The sequence below is a fragment of the Hypomesus nipponensis genome, chromosome 12 (assembly GCF_054491055.1).
Source record: "Hypomesus nipponensis isolate SF chromosome 12, ASM5449105v1, whole genome shotgun sequence".
Classification (NCBI taxonomy): Eukaryota; Metazoa; Chordata; class Actinopteri; order Osmeriformes; family Osmeridae; genus Hypomesus; species Hypomesus nipponensis.
In genome coordinates, this window is record NC_140372.1 from 17,535,001 (window position 1) to 17,542,500 (window position 7,500).

General features: G+C 47.2%; 16 non-coding genes and 10 pseudogenes across 16 annotated transcripts in view; all 26 read left to right on the forward strand.

The window, feature by feature from the left end:
- The first annotated feature begins 183 nt into the window (after positions 1-183).
- On the forward strand, positions 184-302 carry LOC146266923 (5S ribosomal RNA). Its single transcript, XR_014727147.1, has one exon. It is a non-coding gene; the product is annotated as a 5S ribosomal RNA (ribosomal RNA).
- A 170-nt stretch (positions 303-472) lies between these two features.
- Positions 473-591, forward strand: LOC146266924 (5S ribosomal RNA). The gene has a single exon (XR_014727148.1). It is a non-coding gene; the product is annotated as a 5S ribosomal RNA (ribosomal RNA).
- A 164-nt stretch (positions 592-755) lies between these two features.
- On the forward strand, positions 756-874 carry LOC146266925 (5S ribosomal RNA). Its single transcript, XR_014727205.1, has one exon. It is a non-coding gene; the product is annotated as a 5S ribosomal RNA (ribosomal RNA).
- Positions 875-1,060: 186 nt separating this feature from the next.
- Positions 1,061-1,179, forward strand: LOC146266926 (5S ribosomal RNA). Its single transcript, XR_014727149.1, has one exon. It is a non-coding gene; the product is annotated as a 5S ribosomal RNA (ribosomal RNA).
- Positions 1,180-1,367: 188 nt separating this feature from the next.
- Positions 1,368-1,486, forward strand: LOC146266927 (5S ribosomal RNA). The gene has a single exon (XR_014727151.1). It is a non-coding gene; the product is annotated as a 5S ribosomal RNA (ribosomal RNA).
- A 174-nt stretch (positions 1,487-1,660) lies between these two features.
- On the forward strand, positions 1,661-1,779 carry LOC146266928 (5S ribosomal RNA). Its single transcript, XR_014727152.1, has one exon. It is a non-coding gene; the product is annotated as a 5S ribosomal RNA (ribosomal RNA).
- A 172-nt stretch (positions 1,780-1,951) lies between these two features.
- LOC146266929 (5S ribosomal RNA) lies at positions 1,952-2,060 on the forward strand (annotated as a pseudogene).
- A 172-nt stretch (positions 2,061-2,232) lies between these two features.
- On the forward strand, positions 2,233-2,341 carry LOC146266930 (5S ribosomal RNA; annotated as a pseudogene).
- Positions 2,342-2,537: 196 nt separating this feature from the next.
- On the forward strand, positions 2,538-2,646 carry LOC146266931 (5S ribosomal RNA; annotated as a pseudogene).
- Positions 2,647-2,828: 182 nt separating this feature from the next.
- LOC146266932 (5S ribosomal RNA) lies at positions 2,829-2,947 on the forward strand. Its single transcript, XR_014727153.1, has one exon. It is a non-coding gene; the product is annotated as a 5S ribosomal RNA (ribosomal RNA).
- Positions 2,948-3,103: 156 nt separating this feature from the next.
- Positions 3,104-3,212, forward strand: LOC146266933 (5S ribosomal RNA; annotated as a pseudogene).
- Positions 3,213-3,394: 182 nt separating this feature from the next.
- LOC146266934 (5S ribosomal RNA) lies at positions 3,395-3,513 on the forward strand. Its single transcript, XR_014727154.1, has one exon. It is a non-coding gene; the product is annotated as a 5S ribosomal RNA (ribosomal RNA).
- A 156-nt stretch (positions 3,514-3,669) lies between these two features.
- Positions 3,670-3,788, forward strand: LOC146266935 (5S ribosomal RNA; annotated as a pseudogene).
- A 182-nt stretch (positions 3,789-3,970) lies between these two features.
- Positions 3,971-4,089, forward strand: LOC146266936 (5S ribosomal RNA). The gene has a single exon (XR_014727155.1). It is a non-coding gene; the product is annotated as a 5S ribosomal RNA (ribosomal RNA).
- Positions 4,090-4,263: 174 nt separating this feature from the next.
- LOC146266937 (5S ribosomal RNA) lies at positions 4,264-4,382 on the forward strand. Its single transcript, XR_014727156.1, has one exon. It is a non-coding gene; the product is annotated as a 5S ribosomal RNA (ribosomal RNA).
- A 172-nt stretch (positions 4,383-4,554) lies between these two features.
- Positions 4,555-4,663, forward strand: LOC146266938 (5S ribosomal RNA; annotated as a pseudogene).
- A 172-nt stretch (positions 4,664-4,835) lies between these two features.
- Positions 4,836-4,944, forward strand: LOC146266939 (5S ribosomal RNA; annotated as a pseudogene).
- Positions 4,945-5,142: 198 nt separating this feature from the next.
- LOC146266940 (5S ribosomal RNA) lies at positions 5,143-5,251 on the forward strand (annotated as a pseudogene).
- A 184-nt stretch (positions 5,252-5,435) lies between these two features.
- Positions 5,436-5,554, forward strand: LOC146266941 (5S ribosomal RNA). The gene has a single exon (XR_014727157.1). It is a non-coding gene; the product is annotated as a 5S ribosomal RNA (ribosomal RNA).
- Positions 5,555-5,710: 156 nt separating this feature from the next.
- On the forward strand, positions 5,711-5,819 carry LOC146266942 (5S ribosomal RNA; annotated as a pseudogene).
- A 182-nt stretch (positions 5,820-6,001) lies between these two features.
- Positions 6,002-6,120, forward strand: LOC146266943 (5S ribosomal RNA). The gene has a single exon (XR_014727158.1). It is a non-coding gene; the product is annotated as a 5S ribosomal RNA (ribosomal RNA).
- Positions 6,121-6,276: 156 nt separating this feature from the next.
- On the forward strand, positions 6,277-6,395 carry LOC146266944 (5S ribosomal RNA; annotated as a pseudogene).
- Positions 6,396-6,577: 182 nt separating this feature from the next.
- On the forward strand, positions 6,578-6,696 carry LOC146266945 (5S ribosomal RNA). The gene has a single exon (XR_014727159.1). It is a non-coding gene; the product is annotated as a 5S ribosomal RNA (ribosomal RNA).
- Positions 6,697-6,872: 176 nt separating this feature from the next.
- On the forward strand, positions 6,873-6,991 carry LOC146266946 (5S ribosomal RNA). Its single transcript, XR_014727160.1, has one exon. It is a non-coding gene; the product is annotated as a 5S ribosomal RNA (ribosomal RNA).
- Positions 6,992-7,169: 178 nt separating this feature from the next.
- On the forward strand, positions 7,170-7,288 carry LOC146266947 (5S ribosomal RNA). The gene has a single exon (XR_014727162.1). It is a non-coding gene; the product is annotated as a 5S ribosomal RNA (ribosomal RNA).
- A 176-nt stretch (positions 7,289-7,464) lies between these two features.
- The window catches only part of LOC146266948 (5S ribosomal RNA), a 119-nt gene continuing 83 nt past the window's right edge, over positions 7,465-7,500 (forward strand). The window contains exon 1 of the ribosomal RNA XR_014727163.1: positions 7,465-7,500. This exon is cut by the window's right edge and continues 83 nt beyond it. This is a non-coding gene — a ribosomal RNA (5S ribosomal RNA).

Genomic DNA, 7,500 nt, shown 5'->3' on the forward strand with positions numbered 1-7,500 from the left:
TCACTTAGAAACTGACATCTTGCAATATGCACAAGTAGTCCTTCATGAAAGGGGCTGGAAGCTGTTTTCATTTTGACACGAGAGAGAGAGAGAGAGAGAGAGAGAGAGAGAGAGAGAGACCACCTTGCATTGTCAATTGCTAAATCTGTATATGGATAAGTAGCCTATGGTTGTCAACTTATTTCGTACGGCCATACCAGCCTGGCAACGCCCGATCTCGTCTGATCTCGGAAGCTAAGCAGGGTCGGGCCTGGTTAGTACTTGGATGGGAGACCGCCTGGGAATACCAGGTGCTGTATGCTCTTTTGCTCATTCACTTAGAAACTGAAATCTTGCAATATGCACAAGTAGTCCTTCATGAAAGGGGCTGGAAGCTGTTTTCATTTTGACACGAGAGAGAGAGAGAGACTACCTTGCATTGTCAATTGCTAAATCTGTATATGGATAAGTAGCCTATGGTTGTCAACTTATTTCGTACGGCCATACCAGCCTGGCAACGCCCGATCTCGTCTGATCTCGGAAGCTAAGCAGGGTCGGGCCTGGTTAGTACTTGGATGGGAGACCGCCTGGGAATACCAGGTGCTGTATGCTCATTCACTTAGAAACTGAAATCTTGCAATATGCACAAGTAGTCCTTCATGAAAGGGGCTGGAAGCTGTTTTCATTTTGACACGAGAGGGAGAGAGAGAGACCACCTTGCATTGTCAATTGCTAAATCTGTATATGGATAAGTAGCCTATGGTTGTCAACTTATTTCGTACGGCCATACCAGCCTGGCAACGCCCGATCTCGTCTGATCTCGGAAGCTAAGCAGGGTTGGGCCTGGTTAGTACTTGGATGGGAGACCGCCTGGGAATACCAGGTGCTGTATGCTCTTTTGCTCATTCACTTAGAAACTGAAATCTTGCAATATGCACAAGTAGTCCTTCATGAAAGGGGCTGGAAGCTGTTTTCATTTTGACACGAGAGAGAGAGAGAGAGAGAGAGAGAGAGAGACTACCTTGCATTGTCAATTGCTAAATCTGTATATGGATAAGTAGCCTATGGTTGTCAACTTATTTCGTACGGCCATACCAGCCTGGCAACGCCCGATCTCGTCTGATCTCGGAAGCTAAGCAGGGTCGGGCCTGGTTAGTACTTGGATGGGAGACCGCCTGGGAATACCAGGTGCTGTATGCTCTTTTGCTCATTCACTTAGAAACTGACATCTTGCAATATGCACAAGTAGTCCTTCATGAAAGGGGCTGGAAGCTGTTTTCATTTTGACACGAGAGAGAGAGAGAGAGAGAGAGAGAGAGAGAGACTACCTTGCATTGTCAATTGCTAAATCTGTATATGGATAAGTAGCCTATGGTTGTCAACTTATTTCGTACGGCCATACCAGCCTGGCAACGCCCGATCTCGTCTGATCTCGGAAGCTAAGCAGGGTCGGGCCTGGTTAGTACTTGGATGGGAGACCGCCTGGGAATACCAGGTGCTGTATGCTCTTTTGCTCATTCACTTAGAAACTGAAATCTTGCAATATGCACAAGTAGTCCTTCATGAAAGGGGCTGGAAGCTGTTTTCATTTTGACACGAGAGAGAGAGAGAGAGAGACTACCTTGCATTGTCAATTGCTAAATCTGTATATGGATAAGTAGCCTATGGTTGTCAACTTATTTCGTACGGCCATACCAGCCTGGCAACGCCCGATCTCGTCTGATCTCGGAAGCTAAGCAGGGTCGGGCCTGGTTAGTACTTGGATGGGAGACCGCCTGGGAATACCAGGTGCTGTATGCTCTTTTGCTCATTCACTTAGAAACTGACATCTTGCAATATGCACAAGTAGTCCTTCATGAAAGGGGCTGGAAGCTGTTTTCATTTTGACACGAGAGAGAGAGAGAGAGACCACCTTGCATTGTCAATTGCTAAATCTGTATATGGATAAGTAGCCTATGGTTGTCAACTTATTTCGTACGGCCATACCAGCCTGGCAACGCCCGATCTCGGAAGCTAAGCAGGGTCGGGCCTGGTTAGTACTTGGATGGGAGACCGCCTGGGAATACCAGGTGCTGTATGCTCTTTTGCTCATTCACTTAGAAACTGACATCTTGCAATATGCACAAGTAGTCCTTCATGAAAGGGGCTGGAAGCTGTTTTCATTTTGACACGAGAGAGAGAGAGAGAGACCACCTTGCATTGTCAATTGCTAAATCTGTATATGGATAAGTAGCCTATGGTTGTCAACTTATTTCGTACGGCCATACCAGCCTGGCAACGCCCGATCTCGGAAGCTAAGCAGGGTCGGGCCTGGTTAGTACTTGGATGGGAGACCGCCTGGGAATACCAGGTGCTGTATGCTCTTTTGCTCATTCACTTAGAAACTGAAATCTTGCAATATGCACAAGTAGTCCTTCATGAAAGGGGCTGGAAGCTGTTTTCATTTTGACACGAGAGAGAGAGAGAGAGAGAGAGAGAGAGAGAGAGAGAGAGACCACCTTGCATTGTCAATTGCCAAATCTGTATATGGATAAGTAGCCTATGGTTGTCAACTTATTTCGTACGGCCATACCAGCCTGGCAACGCCCGATCTCGGAAGCTAAGCAGGGTCGGGCCTGGTTAGTACTTGGATGGGAGACCGCCTGGGAATACCAGGTGCTGTATGCTCTTTTGCTCATTCACTTAGAAACTGAAATCTTGCAATATGCACAAGTAGTCCTTCATGAAAGGGGCTGGAAGCTGTTTTCATTTTGACACGAGAGAGAGAGAGAGAGAGAGAGAGAGACCACCTTGCATTGTCAATTGCCAAATCTGTATATGGATAAGTAGCCTATGGTTGTCAACTTATTTCGTACGGCCATACCAGCCTGGCAACGCCCGATCTCGTCTGATCTCGGAAGCTAAGCAGGGTCGGGCCTGGTTAGTACTTGGATGGGAGACCGCCTGGGAATACCAGGTGCTGTATGCTCATTCACTTAGAAACTGAAATCTTGCAATATGCACAAGTAGTCCTTCATGAAAGGGGCTGGAAGCTGTTTTCATTTTGACACGAGAGAGAGACCACCTTGCATTGTCAATTGCCAAATCTGTATATGGATAAGTAGCCTATGGTTGTCAACTTATTTCGTACGGCCATACCAGCCTGGCAACGCCCGATCTCGGAAGCTAAGCAGGGTCGGGCCTGGTTAGTACTTGGATGGGAGACCGCCTGGGAATACCAGGTGCTGTATGCTCTTTTGCTCATTCACTTAGAAACTGAAATCTTGCAATATGCACAAGTAGTCCTTCATGAAAGGGGCTGGAAGCTGTTTTCATTTTGACACGAGAGAGAGAGAGAGAGAGAGAGAGAGACCACCTTGCATTGTCAATTGCCAAATCTGTATATGGATAAGTAGCCTATGGTTGTCAACTTATTTCGTACGGCCATACCAGCCTGGCAACGCCCGATCTCGTCTGATCTCGGAAGCTAAGCAGGGTCGGGCCTGGTTAGTACTTGGATGGGAGACCGCCTGGGAATACCAGGTGCTGTATGCTCATTCACTTAGAAACTGAAATCTTGCAATATGCACAAGTAGTCCTTCATGAAAGGGGCTGGAAGCTGTTTTCATTTTGACACGAGAGAGAGACCACCTTGCATTGTCAATTGCCAAATCTGTATATGGATAAGTAGCCTATGGTTGTCAACTTATTTCGTACGGCCATACCAGCCTGGCAACGCCCGATCTCGTCTGATCTCGTAAGCTAAGCAGGGTCGGGCCTGGTTAGTACTTGGATGGGAGACCGCCTGGGAATACCAGGTGCTGTATGCTCTTTTGCTCATTCACTTAGAAACTGAAATCTTGCAATATGCACAAGTAGTCCTTCATGAAAGGGGCTGGAAGCTGTTTTCATTTTGACACGAGAGAGAGAGAGAGAGAGAGAGAGAGACCACCTTGCATTGTCAATTGCCAAATCTGTACATGGATAAGTAGCCTATGGTTGTCAACTTATTTCGTACGGCCATACCAGCCTGGCAACGCCCGATCTCGTCTGATCTCGGAAGCTAAGCAGGGTCGGGCCTGGTTAGTACTTGGATGGGAGACCGCCTGGGAATACCAGGTGCTGTATGCTCTTTTGCTCATTCACTTAGAAACTGAAATCTTGCAATATGCACAAGTAGTCCTTCATGAAAGGGGCTGGAAGCTGTTTTCATTTTGACACGAGAGAGAGAGAGAGAGAGACTACCTTGCATTGTCAATTGCTAAATCTGTATATGGATAAGTAGCCTATGGTTGTCAACTTATTTCGTACGGCCATACCAGCCTGGCAACGCCCGATCTCGTCTGATCTCGGAAGCTAAGCAGGGTCGGGCCTGGTTAGTACTTGGATGGGAGACCGCCTGGGAATACCAGGTGCTGTATGCTCTTTTGCTCATTCACTTAGAAACTGACATCTTGCAATATGCACAAGTAGTCCTTCATGAAAGGGGCTGGAAGCTGTTTTCATTTTGACACGAGAGAGAGAGAGAGAGACCACCTTGCATTGTCAATTGCTAAATCTGTATATGGATAAGTAGCCTATGGTTGTCAACTTATTTCGTACGGCCATACCAGCCTGGCAACGCCCGATCTCGGAAGCTAAGCAGGGTCGGGCCTGGTTAGTACTTGGATGGGAGACCGCCTGGGAATACCAGGTGCTGTATGCTCTTTTGCTCATTCACTTAGAAACTGACATCTTGCAATATGCACAAGTAGTCCTTCATGAAAGGGGCTGGAAGCTGTTTTCATTTTGACACGAGAGAGAGAGAGAGAGACCACCTTGCATTGTCAATTGCTAAATCTGTATATGGATAAGTAGCCTATGGTTGTCAACTTATTTCGTACGGCCATACCAGCCTGGCAACGCCCGATCTCGGAAGCTAAGCAGGGTCGGGCCTGGTTAGTACTTGGATGGGAGACCGCCTGGGAATACCAGGTGCTGTATGCTCTTTTGCTCATTCACTTAGAAACTGAAATCTTGCAATATGCACAAGTAGTCCTTCATGAAAGGGGCTGGAAGCTGTTTTCATTTTGACACGAGAGAGAGAGAGAGAGAGAGAGAGAGAGAGAGAGAGAGAGAGACCACCTTGCATTGTCAATTGCCAAATCTGTATATGGATAAGTAGCCTATGGTTGTCAACTTATTTCGTACGGCCATACCAGCCTGGCAACGCCCGATCTCGGAAGCTAAGCAGGGTCGGGCCTGGTTAGTACTTGGATGGGAGACCGCCTGGGAATACCAGGTGCTGTATGCTCTTTTGCTCATTCACTTAGAAACTGAAATCTTGCAATATGCACAAGTAGTCCTTCATGAAAGGGGCTGGAAGCTGTTTTCATTTTGACACGAGAGAGAGAGAGAGAGAGAGAGAGAGAGACCACCTTGCATTGTCAATTGCCAAATCTGTATATGGATAAGTAGCCTATGGTTGTCAACTTATTTCGTACGGCCATACCAGCCTGGCAACGCCCGATCTCGTCTGATCTCGGAAGCTAAGCAGGGTCGGGCCTGGTTAGTACTTGGATGGGAGACCGCCTGGGAATACCAGGTGCTGTATGCTCATTCACTTAGAAACTGAAATCTTGCAATATGCACAAGTAGTCCTTCATGAAAGGGGCTGGAAGCTGTTTTCATTTTGACACGAGAGAGAGACTACCTTGCATTGTCAATTGCCAAATCTGTATATGGATAAGTAGCCTATGGTTGTCAACTTATTTCGTACGGCCATACCAGCCTGGCAACGCCCGATCTCGGAAGCTAAGCAGGGTCGGGCCTGGTTAGTACTTGGATGGGAGACCGCCTGGGAATACCAGGTGCTGTATGCTCTTTTGCTCATTCACTTAGAAACTGAAATCTTGCAATATGCACAAGTAGTCCTTCATGAAAGGGGCTGGAAGCTGTTTTCATTTTGACACGAGAGAGAGAGAGAGAGAGAGAGAGAGACCACCTTGCATTGTCAATTGCCAAATCTGTATATGGATAAGTAGCCTATGGTTGTCAACTTATTTCGTACGGCCATACCAGCCTGGCAACGCCCGATCTCGTCTGATCTCGGAAGCTAAGCAGGGTCGGGCCTGGTTAGTACTTGGATGGGAGACCGCCTGGGAATACCAGGTGCTGTATGCTCATTCACTTAGAAACTGAAATCTTGCAATATGCACAAGTAGTCCTTCATGAAAGGGGCTGGAAGCTGTTTTCATTTTGACACGAGAGAGAGACCACCTTGCATTGTCAATTGCCAAATCTGTATATGGATAAGTAGCCTATGGTTGTCAACTTATTTCGTACGGCCATACCAGCCTGGCAACGCCCGATCTCGTCTGATCTCGTAAGCTAAGCAGGGTCGGGCCTGGTTAGTACTTGGATGGGAGACCGCCTGGGAATACCAGGTGCTGTATGCTCTTTTGCTCATTCACTTAGAAACTGAAATCTTGCAATATGCACAAGTAGTCCTTCATGAAAGGGGCTGGAAGCTGTTTTCATTTTGACACGAGAGAGAGAGAGAGAGAGAGAGAGAGACCACCTTGCATTGTCAATTGCCAAATCTGTATATGGATAAGTAGCCTATGGTTGTCAACTTATTTCGTACGGCCATACCAGCCTGGCAACGCCCGATCTCGTCTGATCTCGGAAGCTAAGCAGGGTCGGGCCTGGTTAGTACTTGGATGGGAGACCGCCTGGGAATACCAGGTGCTGTATGCTCTTTTGCTCATTCACTTAGAAACTGAAATCTTGCAATATGCACAAGTAGTCCTTCATGAAAGGGGCTGGAAGCTGTTTTCATTTTGACACGAGAGAGAGAGAGAGAGAGAGACCACCTTGCATTGTCAATTGCCAAATCTGTATATGGATAAGTAGCCTATGGTTGTCAACTTATTTCGTACGGCCATACCAGCCTGGCAACGCCCGATCTCGTCTGATCTCGGAAGCTAAGCAGGGTCGGGCCTGGTTAGTACTTGGATGGGAGACCGCCTGGGAATACCAGGTGCTGTATGCTCTTTTGCTCATTCACTTAGAAACTGAAATCTTGCAATATGCACAAGTAGTCCTTCATGAAAGGGGCTGGAAGCTGTTTTCATTTTGACACGAGAGAGAGAGAGAGAGAGAGAGACCACCTTGCATTGTCAATTGCCAAATCTGTATATGGATAAGTAGCCTATGGTTGTCAACTTATTTCGTACGGCCATACCAGCCTGGCAACGCCCGATCTCGTCTGATCTCGGAAGCTAAGCAGGGTCGGGCCTGGTTAGTACTTGGATGGGAGACCGCCTGGGAATACCAGGTGCTGTATGCTCTTTTGCTCATTCACTTAGAAACTGAAATCTTGCAATATGCACAAGTAGTCCTTCATGAAAGGGGCTGGAAGCTGTTTTCATTTTGACACGAGAGAGAGAGAGAGAGAGAGACCACCTTGCATTGTCAATTGCTAAATCTGTATATGGATAAGTAGCCTATGGTTGTCAACTTATTTCGTACGGCCATACCAGCCTGGCAACGCCCGATCTC